Raw genomic sequence first — 12,198 nt, forward strand, 5'->3', positions numbered from 1 at the left:
GTTTACCGGATCTCATGCTATGTGTTCTAAAAGTACCCTGCCCATCCGCCGGTGCTTCATGCCTATTTAAAAAAGAAAAAAAAATTTAACGGCTAACCATGACCTTTACAGGGAGGTTTTTCTGTAATAAATGCAATATCTCAAAATCTTTGAACTCAGTTGTCATATGTAGAGATAAACACTGTTAAAACAGTTTTCTGTTTCTTATTTCCTTTGAGTGTCTGTGTAATGTTGGTATGACTTGAGTGCGCACCAGTTGACAGGTAGTTTCCTGTTTGGTTGGACCACAAGGGACGGGCAGTTTAAATCTGGGGCTGGTCAACCTGCGAGATCCTTCCTTCACAATTCCCAGACCATCGGAGTCATTTTCATAGAAACAGTAGGGGTGAGCTGCCATTTGTGCTATCCCATTTTCTCTTGTTTTTGGCTCAGATGGGGAGATATACAGTAAAAATGATGTATTGATTTTGGTTACATTTTGCTAGATTATTTGGATCACTTGCCCAGGTAGTTTGTTTTGTTTGTTTCCATATGTTGCTAATGTTCTTTGTATCAGCAATGTACTGGTGTTTTGTGTTTGGTTTGGGGAGTTTAGAAGAGAGGGTTCCACTTTTCATGTCATGTTCTGGTTTCCCATACTTTGAGGCAATCAGCTTTCATGTGAAGTCAGGAAAATCCTTAGTTATGAAGGAGGGTGTCCTTCAGTGGCAAACCTGAACTCTGGCAAGTGTATCTCAAGGGGATAAAAAAAGAAATCCTCTGGTCAGTGCAGTATCTGACCATGTATTGAAGATGACATGTTTAGCAGATCTTGCTCCTTTTAAAAGATAATTCCTGCCAAATGTAAACCAGAGAAACAACCAACCAAACAGACAGGACAGGATGGTTTAAAGACAAATATTCATAAATGAGGACAGAAAGAACATTGCGTGACATTCCAGCCTGCCTCCATTTTTGCCTTGCCTTGCAAATGGGTAACTTTAAAACAGGAGCGCCGTGCCCATGTCCCATGGCAGTATGTGTCAACATTTTGTAGCAGATGGACTGTGGGGGTAAAAGTACTGGGAAGCAGATAACATGCTGGAAGACGTTTGTCATTCAAGCCCCAATAAGGAGAAAAATGTTTTTCAAGGATCTGCAACTGGAATTGCAAAGCATTCCAGAATATAGTCTAAAAAGGGAAAACTCGTGCACAACCCATGATATAGCAGTATGTCAGCTGGATGCAGGGCGTTGGATGTTTTGGAAGTGGCTTTGCTGTAATCTTCCCCAGGGCATATGTGACATTGACCCCACTGGTGTCCTATGTCCTCCCTGGTTTGGGAGTATCCCAGCAGTATTCGATTCCCACCTGCTGCAAGGCTATCTGTAATTCTGCCCAGTTCCGAGCACTCTTGGCCCCTGTGCTTGGTCTCTTGGTCTGCCATAATGATAGTTCCTTCCCAGAATTTTGAAGGATTATGAAAAATAGTTTTTTGCAGTGTAATTCTTCCTTAGCATGCTTTCTGTACTTCTCTTCTGACAGATGGCAGGAAAGAAAATATCAATCTTGTCTGGAGATCAGCTAAGAGAAGCATTTTCAGTATGTTAGTTCAGCACATTTTTTCCATATAAGTGGAGGGGGACAACTGGGAACTGCCACCTAGTAATGCCACACAAGCTGGCCCAGTTGCTCAGAGATGGCTGTCAGCCCATGAAGAACCTAATCGTGTTTCTCAGGAGTCATGGCTCAACATCATGGCGATATGAGGTCGGCTGTCAAAACACGGAGTACTCTGCTCTTGTTGACGGACACTGTAACCAGTTCTATCACGTACATTCCACCACCTGAGTGTGTTCATTCACAACTGCAATAACTACTTTTTTCTGTCCTTGTTGTCGGCACTGTTTTTTAAAAATTTGATACGGTCTTGGAGTTCCACAAAGAAACTGATCAGCCAGTAGGAGCTTAACAGACCTTATAATTCAAGGTCACCAAAATGACCTTTCTTATAGCAACAATTCAATCATGTCAGGGGGATTTGTTCATTGGACCAGGTTTTCTTGCTGCTAGATGAGAACATCATTTTACACATCTTCAAAATGACTCTACAACTAAAATTAAACTAAAAACGTAAACACGAAACCCTAAAAGGTCAGGTTTTTTTGTGATGACTAGCCAATCAGAGATCGCTAAACATTAACATTGGCCATTATCTTGACTACAAATCATTCAAATCCATTCATCCAATGTACTCATTACAAATTTACAGAGCCTTACCTTGTGTAGGCTGAGCCATTCAGATCCAGTGATCTGATGTGACTGTTACGTGTTTAGTGAACCTCACTACAAATGATGTGACTGTTACCCACAGGACGATTAAGCTGCCAATGAAGCAGCGCTGATTAAGGGCATCCACTGTCGCATATGGTTTTGCCCCATATAGGGAAATTGGGCTTGATATACCACCAAAACAGGCATGTCAGATAGTAGTCAACTGTCATAGAAACTGATTCCATAATGTTTGGAACAAAGACATATTTTTTCCTTGATTTGGCTCCATAATTTTAGATTTTTAATTAAACAATTCACATGTGCTTAAAGTGGAGATTCTCAGCTTATATTAAAGGGTATTTTAATACATTTTGGTTTCACCATGTAGAAATCAGCACTTTTTATACTGAGAGATTTAAGAATGTTGCACGTTGATAAAGAGCACTGCCTGTTGATTAACCCAGAATCAGTTTCAAATGCAGCAGATATATAGCTCCTTTTTAAGGAGCTGACTAATTTAACTAGTTTGCCCAAAGGTATGACAATAATGGATTATAGGCACTCTGTATTAGCATAACGTAGCTCAGTTAGATAAGGTGTATACACCAATGCTGTTTCACTTGTAGTTTTGGTCACATTAAAAAGTAACACATAGGGATGAAAAAAACAGCTGTCTTCAGCTGTTATTCATTTTTGCAAAATGTCAGATTACTGAAATAATTTTACTTTTACAAGTAAGAACAGTAGGTGGCATGATATCCAGAAACAGATGTTATTCTACTTGCCTACCCCTGAATTATACTGCGAATGGCTTTTGACATCTGAGGCGTATTACTGTAAAGCAGTAGGATATCCTAGGAACATAAATTAAAATCAAACATAATTATTGCAGCATAAGGGGTGTAAAATACCCCTTTCTAAATATTTGCATGAGTACACATGGCATGAGAAATAAGTCTCTGGTTTCATTTCCCAAAACCCTAGATCCTGTATTACAGAGGGTATCAGCAAACCTCGACACATTTATTGATTAATGACTAGAGTGCCATCTGATTGACCATATCTTATATCTTGACAGGAAATAGATCGGACTGATTGCAATAGCTCTGACTGACTGCTGGAAGAAATGCAGACACATCAAGGATAGTTATAGGGACAGCAGGTGAGCTCAGCTACAATAAATCTACTACTGTCTTTTATTATTTAAATGAAAAACCAATGTAGCATGACACAATGACTACAGAGAAATCAAAGATCCAGACTCGAATCCATGGGTGGTTAAAGGTCTTCTGTGGACAGGGGATTTCATCAGAGAATTTCAACAGCTGTGGTTTTATCATGCACAAGCCAGATATTATTCATTCAAGGCTACTGACAAATCAAACACATTCATTCATTCGGCCTTTTCTACAGCCGGGCGTACTGCACAGGAATGGTTTCTCATCTGTGTGTGCGGTGCACACAGAGCACATGGGTAGAACCTACATGCAGCAGACAGGCAGTGCAGTGAGCAGTGTTGATTCCATAGTGATGGCAGGTAGTCATATTCGCTGACACAGACAAGGGCTGACAATGTTCTATGGATTGACAAAGATATTCAGCTCCCATTTTGGTTTTAACACCCCCACATCCCCGCTAAGAATAGGCAGCGTATGGAGCTAAGGTGATTAATCACATGCCAGAGATTTTACTTTGTTCAGCTGTGTAGGAACATGTCTACCACCCAAGTATAAATCACCCCAGAGCTGCCAGACCAGTAAAGTCAGTATTTTTAGCCGTGTGTATCTGAAAAAATCTTCGTCAAATTTTTTTCAAAGGAATTGCTCATTTCTGATGTGGGTGCAAAGCAAGAGCAAGAGCACTGAGCAGCATTTTACATAAAGAACAGGGCCCCTGGACTTTACAGTTGGCACTATTCAGGCCAGTACAGTTGGCACTATGCATTCCACCAAACCCAGATTTGTACATACAGCAAAGCTGGCTTGGTTTTTTTTTAGTTCTTGGTATCTTGGCCACAGGGCAGAAGGCTGTGAAATCATATTGTATTACTCCTACCATTAAAGCATACAGAAATTCCATCTTATGGCTTGTCTCCGCCCACTTGCTAATTTTATAGGTGAAATGAGTGAGAGCGGGTGGAGGGCAGGGTGGGCAGGGTGGAGGAAGGAGGGGTGATAGAACCCGTCAGTAACGTGTCATAGGCACGTAGGCGGAAAAAAAATTCCCAAGTCTGTCACTGTTCTTTATAGGGGCCTTACCGTAGATCAAACCAACTACAATTGCTATGTTCATGTCTTCAAATTACTTTGAATCGTTGTTTCCTAAAGACCAGCAAAGGTATTTTGGCAAAATAAACCGAATAGGACTGGAGTCAGTTAGAGTAGACAATTGAATGATCCAGCTGTATCATTCCCTGACATCATCTTATTTACTCCCACATTCACTTTAAATTAAAAAGTAATAACTATGTTTTTTACCCTGAAATACATCCTATTTGTTTATTCAAGTTCTGAGGAAAATTTTTAAAGTGTAGATCTATAATATCTCTTTCCATTTTTGTCTATTTTGCATTTCCGGAACCCAGAACTGCCAGTGTTGCATGTCAGTGATATCACCATGTTCTCACTCAGAATCTCTCAGATGCTCTCAAATGAAAACACTGTCGACCACCCACTTGGTTGTCATTCAACTAGAGCCTGTGCACAGATCGAAAAGACCCAGTTAAATGTCTTGTATGAACACAACCATGGCTGGAATAACAAGACAAAGCAACGGCGCCATCAAAGGCGTTGATATAAGGCCTACGTCTAATGTACCATTAATTTACATTCATCATGCACTTTTCAAATTCTCATTTGTCTCATTATCAAAAGGCTTCCGTCAATGACTCATACAGAAGTTTGTGCCCTGCCCTTTTCAAGTTTTAACATTAAAACATTGCATGATATACCAACAGAGCAGCGACACATGCTACTATTGCACAAATTTACCAAAGATTCTCTAAACAAACAGAACAGGCCTATTCATTTGCAACCTAATTTTTCGACTGCTTGCTAACCAGTGAAACGAAGGTGTGCGTGCAGCAGGAATATTGGTTCCTTCGTTGGAAGCATCTAGAAGAAAGCATTTCGCTCAGTGCAGTGGCGCTCTTGTTGGAGATGGCTAGGACACACAGAGTTGTCACACTGACAGGCCTCTATTTGATACATTTTCTGGGATTACTGTAAATCTGGAGTTTGTGTGTCGTTTTTTTTTGTCTTATATCACATAACAGTCTGTATTCTACCTTAGTAATACACAACTATCAACATTTATTTATTCACCTGTAAATAGATACACATTTCCTTGATCTAAAGATATTATCTTACCGCTAAATTAACATTACTGTTCTTTTATTCTTTGGTCTAAATTATTTTATCTAAAATGGAACACGAAGATGAATACTACAGCTGCTGTGTCTAGTAGCGCCACCTGCCTGTAGTTGTAGTGCAGTGTGAGAAAATTGAGGGCCCCAGCTTTGGTCACCTTCAGGCCTGCATCAATTTACATTTACATTACATTTTACTTTTTCAATACACATTTTCCAACTTTTCTAATCCGTTACTATAAGTTTGTACGATGAAACTTCTGCAGATGTAAACAGAAAGAACAAGACCTTTACCAAAACCATGTCATCTATCAGTTGTCTTTTTTAATGTTTTGTTTTTTCTAAACAAAGATGACAAATGAGCAAGGACAGATTTAGTTGACACTCTACCCCCTTATGGTTGTAGAGGGGTACATTCACTTGTAACAGCCGCACAGATCAGTGCTGCTCACAGACTCACTTCTTTAAATTGCCTGAAAGCTACACGGCAAATACAGCTGTTTTTGGTAAAACTCAATCTTAAATACATGCTATTTATGCCCCTTCAAAAAGTATTAATGACAGGAACCTCAGACACTGTCTCTACAGTTTTACAAAGGCTCCTGTAGTTAAATCACAGTGCATACTGAAACTACTTGCAGTGCACATGAATGTCTCAGTTCAAAACTAAGAAGTGCTGCCAAGAAGCCAGTATCTACCTTTCATAAAGCCTTCATTGTTCCTGAGTTAAGATGGACTTTCCATTTGAATTTACGGCCAGAAATACCTTCTATTAATTAGAACTAAATACAGGATGCACATGGGTGCATATCTTATCCACTGATACTTTAATGTCACATTCCAGATGTCACCCCACCTCTTAAGACACACATAAACATGCACACACATACACACGCCCAATAAGTCTGTGTTGCAAAGTAACTTGCCCATGATTGCAAGCATGTGAAACGCCTGGATAACACTGTTGAAAATACCAGAGAAGGCTTGTGCTCACCACAACCCTCAATGCCTCACCAAACCCATGCAGCAAATCAGTGAACACCTCTATTTCCAGAAAACTGGCTCTATGTATTATGAGTAAAGACATTCTTACATTTTCCCTGAAAAGAATCCAAATTTAAATGACTGACAGGTGAATGTCTGTCATCTGTCATGCTAAATTATTATTCAATCAATATTTTTATGTAGACTACACATGGACTGTATGTACAACAAGTGTCGGCAATCTGCTTTAAATAAGTGTCTGTGTGTGCACATGTGTATGTGTGGCTCTTGAATCTGATTCTAAATTTGCCACACTTATTTTCTAAAAAACCTGTAGCTTATGTACTGCACATTCAAAAATACTGCATAGTAAAGTTTTATGTTTAGGTATATTTAACTAGAACTATGAGGAAGGTCACCGCACACCTAAAAGGGCAGTGGGCGATTGCAACTTGGTTTCTTGCAGAGACAAATTTAATTCATTAGCTCGGCTAAGGGAACGTGGCAACCTATGAGCCATCCCCATTTCATTTACTGAAAAAGGAGACCACTTCCTTTTCCTTTCAGAAAGTCAAAAAGGGCAGTTTTAATTCACAGGTCTTCCAATCCAATCGCCCTCTCAGCAGCAACCAAAACCATGATACAGAAGTGTCAAAACAGCACACAGCTATTTTCACACTTCACTGGTATGGTTAAAAGAGCTGTTAAATTTAAAAGGGCATATGGTGCTCACACAGAGACCCAACACCCCACAACGATCAATATTGAACACAGTTTTTGTCAACAACTTCTTGAAGCCACATCACACTAATAACGAACATTAAACCACCACAACTAACAGCAACTATAACACAAAAAAGAAAAGAAAAAAAGGTGACGCAGTTTGTCAGTCTGGTCCATGAACACTAGTAAGCACCATCTCATCACCAGAAGAGTGTGATGGAGGAGAGGGTAGCACGTGTTTTAAAGCCTCTCAAAACAGTAATGGAACAGGCCAATTAATAAGTTAGCCTTGGTAGGGTGGTAAGCGCTACACTCAGAGGGGATTCCCTGTCTGCAGGTGGGGTGGAAACTGACTGATATTTGTATCCCCACACTGTTTATGAGGTTTCACCCACAGACTGCCTGGTTTAGCTCCATTGGCTTCTGAGGGGCAAGGTTTCCATTTCTGGCCTCTGTAGACACTAAATTACAACCACATGTCTATTTGAGGAGATGAATCACATTGACATGAATTCCATTCACATGCACATAGCACATGGGCCATGTGAATTATAGAACCAGTATTTATACATTCACACATACTAGTAAATACAAAACATTGTTGTACTTACCAAGTACAAAATTGTTTTGTATCATTTATGCATGTCATTTAAATTTAAATTTGCATTACTGAACGTGTCTCTATATTTACATATTACATTTCAAATGTGGCCTGTATCTCATGAAATGTAAAAAGTATTCTGTGAAATTGAATTTTTGAAAATTTAGGTGTTTTTAAAAATTTTATTTGTTAAATCAGTTCCATATTTTGCTGTGGTTGATTTTTTACAACAGTATTTTCACTTTGGAGATTTAGATGTAGTTTTGAAGCTCAAGTTTCCACCAAGGAGCCAAGCAAGAGGTTTCGACTTTTTTTGCTCAGAGGGTGTGTGTGTGTGCACACTCTTTGACTGCTCATTTTCAAGCATTCACATTTCTTCATTTACAAATCACAGACCAAATAGAATACAGAATATATAGAATATATTTTGAAATATAATTCAGAGCTGACAAATTTTAATACTGTCATGGACTGTGATTTCCTTTCTGCCTAATTAACAAATTCATCATTACTCTTCCATCCACCCCCCCTTTTTCCCCCATCTCAGGCTGTCAGCTATCTGTTATGGTTCCATAATAATTCTCTGTACTGTACTATTTGAAGCAGCCAGGATTCCATGTTAAGAAGGAAGTGTGCTATTGTGCAAAAGGTGATTGGTTGATTCACAGAAAATGGATTAATTCACACTGCTATGCTATTCATGAATACCCAGACTGCTGAATCAGCAACAGTGACTGATTAAAATTAGATTAAGGTGCCATGGGAACTTGGGAAGTTTCACTGAGATGTAAAGGCAGTATTTAAATGTTATATTAAAATTCCTCAGGTATTTTTTTAATATTATGGGGACGACTGCAGGTATTAGTGCATCAGACCACTCCCCAACCTCACTTGCCAGCCCTGGCAGCTGGGAAATCATCTGGTTACACATTATTCACCATCATGTGAGAGAGGTACAGCATATGCACAAAGAGAGATGCCGTATGGAAAAAGAGAGATAACATATGTGGAATGGCTTAGCGAAAGGCATGAGTGTGCCACACGTTCATTCAGTGAAGAGTAGATGTTCCTTATTATACAAGAATACATAGTTATCAAGCCAGAGTCTTCCCTGTTGCCCAAAAATAATTACATGCACTGTTGGCAGCAGATACTGAAAACGGCAGACATTTCACATTTGGTCAGTAAGGCTTATCCACAACACGGCGGTGCACATGGTGAGGAGGACACTTCTTTGTTCCACAGGATGTTTTTCCATATTCTGAACACAAGTTCTTAAGTTCCACGTCCTTGTGCTCTTTTAAATGAGATATAGCCTACATCTCTCTAAATGTGGGAAGAGTGCAGATGATATTTCATCCCCAACTAGTTCTGCAGCAGCAAGCATTCTGAAAAGGTTTTTGGATGACTGTGCTGTATCTGAATTGCACAAATGGATTTTAGCCCACACCCCTTTTAAAAAGTAAATAAACAAACACAGTAAGAACTGCAGGCAAATGTTTAGACAGAAGCCTTCTGCCAGCAGGGCCAAAGACCAATAGGAATTTCAATTATCAAAACTGAATGACTAATGTGGCAAAACAATTAACTATAGCCCTTCATTGAAGGGGCCTTGGGAAGATTGGGGAGGGGTTTTTCTTTGGAAGAGATAAACTTCTGACAGTATCTTCCTGATGGCTATGGTGCAGCGGCAGTGCAAACAGATGAAAAGAACTGAAGTGCTCATCATGGCCCCTCCCTGAACATGATGAGTGGTGCCACTGAAGGACACGTGTGAGGAAGAAAGGGACAGGATGTAGGGAGCAAGGTCAGAGAGGTCAAACCTGCAGAACAGTACAGGCTGCCATCTGCATGATGTGTGAGAGAGAGGAGAACCTGCCTGGAGGGATTGATATGCCTATTGCCCTCATCTCTGTCATGGGTTTGGCAGGGAGCAAACCTCCTGATTAGCACAGAGGTCAAAAGAGAACAGGATCCAACAGGAAATATGACCCAGACTGTTCTGTAATAGCATGAAGAACGCAGGGTTCCAAAGGAACACCGAGGGGACAAAGTGCATGTGATGTCGATCAGATGAAGCACTTCTGCACGTCGAGCACGTTTTCCCCTCACACAGTACTGTGAATACATTAAATAAACAGAGAAAGAGAGAACAAGTTTCAGAATGAAACCCGGAATGCTTGTTTAGAGGGTATCCTGCACTACAGAGTGGGAAACCTGTGGAATCTCCAGCTGCAGGAGTTATCTGTAGCACACAGCTGCAGGCGTGCTCTGACACCCATCCAATGCAGCCCTTGCACTAACCCCTGAACATCACAGAATGTGACTAAACTGTTTGAATGTTATGAGTCAAAAAGATACATTTGATCTACTTTCATATAACTACTGTTAGCACTACACACATAGTAGGTCTCCTGGACTGAGTTTTGGCAGCCCAGAGCCAGAATAAAACAAAATGCAAAGGATAATTTAGGCAAAATATAGAGTTATTCCATAAAGCCCCTATTCCAAAATCAAATGTCACAATTTGTTGAAATAGTCCCACTTGAATTGCAGAGTATTGGAGTACTGGTTTGAGAACTGAATTCCAAAAAAGATGTACTGGGAAGGATAGAGACCGTGTGTTTCGTTGTACTGACTTTGCCATCAACTGTAATACAGCCTTTAAACAGAATAATTACCAAATGTAAAAACAGCAAGAAACCACTCTGCCCAAAAGCCTGAATTGACGTATGCACTCAACCGCAAGCACCAAATTACAGGTACAAGGAACAGAATTAATGCAGTCAAATTTAACAACATAATATCGGCAACAAGGGCGATGCTGCATGCAACAGTTAGAAAACTTTTACGTCTTTCCTTCAGTGATTCACCTTCTGCTGATTTAAGGGTATTTCGTTCTTTTATACGTTGTCTGAAAAATTGACAGTGTGTGGAATGGACTGCACTCTCTTTAAGCAATTTACATTCACATGTGCCAAGAAAACTCACCAAATCAGACACAGTTTTTTGTGATCACAAAAGAAATCATTATACATTAAACCATGTGCTAATAATCTGTGCTTGTCTGTCTGGATGGAGCGGTAGAACAGACCACATAAAACATCCAGACTTATTTACCGCCTACTTATCGTCACGAATCGATTCACAAATAGCGAATAAAATAGGTCTTCATATTAGTCAGGAGTTGAATTCAAAATATAGAGCATAACCTATATACAAATACGACGGCGACAAAACATTCCCAGCCTATTTGAGGATAGGTCACAGTGTAGCCCCTGTTGAGTGACTCACTGCTCAGCCACAAATGCGCCAGCCCAGAGGGAGTTTCTCGTCACGGCATTTCTGGGCAACGTTCTGGCGCCCACTACTTCTCGCTCCATGGCGTCAAAGCAGCCCGCAGTCTCGATAGGCTTCTCGCATAAATGCGCTTCCTGTTTAGAATTCATGCTAACAGCTGGGCTTTGTGCGTGCGTGTGAAGTATTCATAAATGAAAACCAGGGTAAGGTAATTTCCATGATTCATACTGGGTAACAGGTGGACTCACCGGAGGCGTAGAAAGCGGTCACGGGGTCCATACAGGGCCTACCAAGCCCAGTTCTTAGACCATTTTCCGTTTGCTGGTTTGCCAGTTATATTGAAGCAGTTCGTTTAATTGAACAGAAGATAATAACATGGTCGGAAATAAAACGGTTTGCCATTTCGGACGAGCTTTCCAAGGCACAGATGAGGAAAAAAACTTAAGAAGCGGCATTCCCCATGGCAACCTGGGGTCTTGTGGCGCTTGGATCTTCTGGAAACTGCAGCATCCACAAACGTGTTTCATTACAACGACGCAGCCAATGCATTCCTCCTTTGCCGTAAAATAAAAAATCACTATGCTGGCCTTAAAGCAAGCAACCCAAAGCAAGTTGTGTGCACTCAAAACCAGCCCCACCCACCAAATTACATAGGCTACTTTAAGGTGAGCACCGACTATCCAAACTTCCGTCACAAAACACTGTTCTTCCTGTCAAACTCCTTGTGTAAGGTCACGACTTTTATCCCACAAGACAAAGAAAGCACATCATGACATTTATAACACTTGTGCGAGAGCCCATAACACCCTCTAGCCGTTATACTCATCTTTTAATTCAATTTTGAAGTGCATCTTCAAGTCAATAAATATTTTTCAAGTGCTATGACGTCTATTTGTAGGCCAATTGGTTCGGCAGATTTCCAATGTTTTTTCCTATAGGGATTTCGTTTTCTGCCGAAATAAGGTCTGT

Source organism: Anguilla anguilla, chromosome 16, assembly GCF_013347855.1.
Source record: "Anguilla anguilla isolate fAngAng1 chromosome 16, fAngAng1.pri, whole genome shotgun sequence".
NCBI classification, from domain to species: Eukaryota; Metazoa; Chordata; class Actinopteri; order Anguilliformes; family Anguillidae; genus Anguilla; species Anguilla anguilla.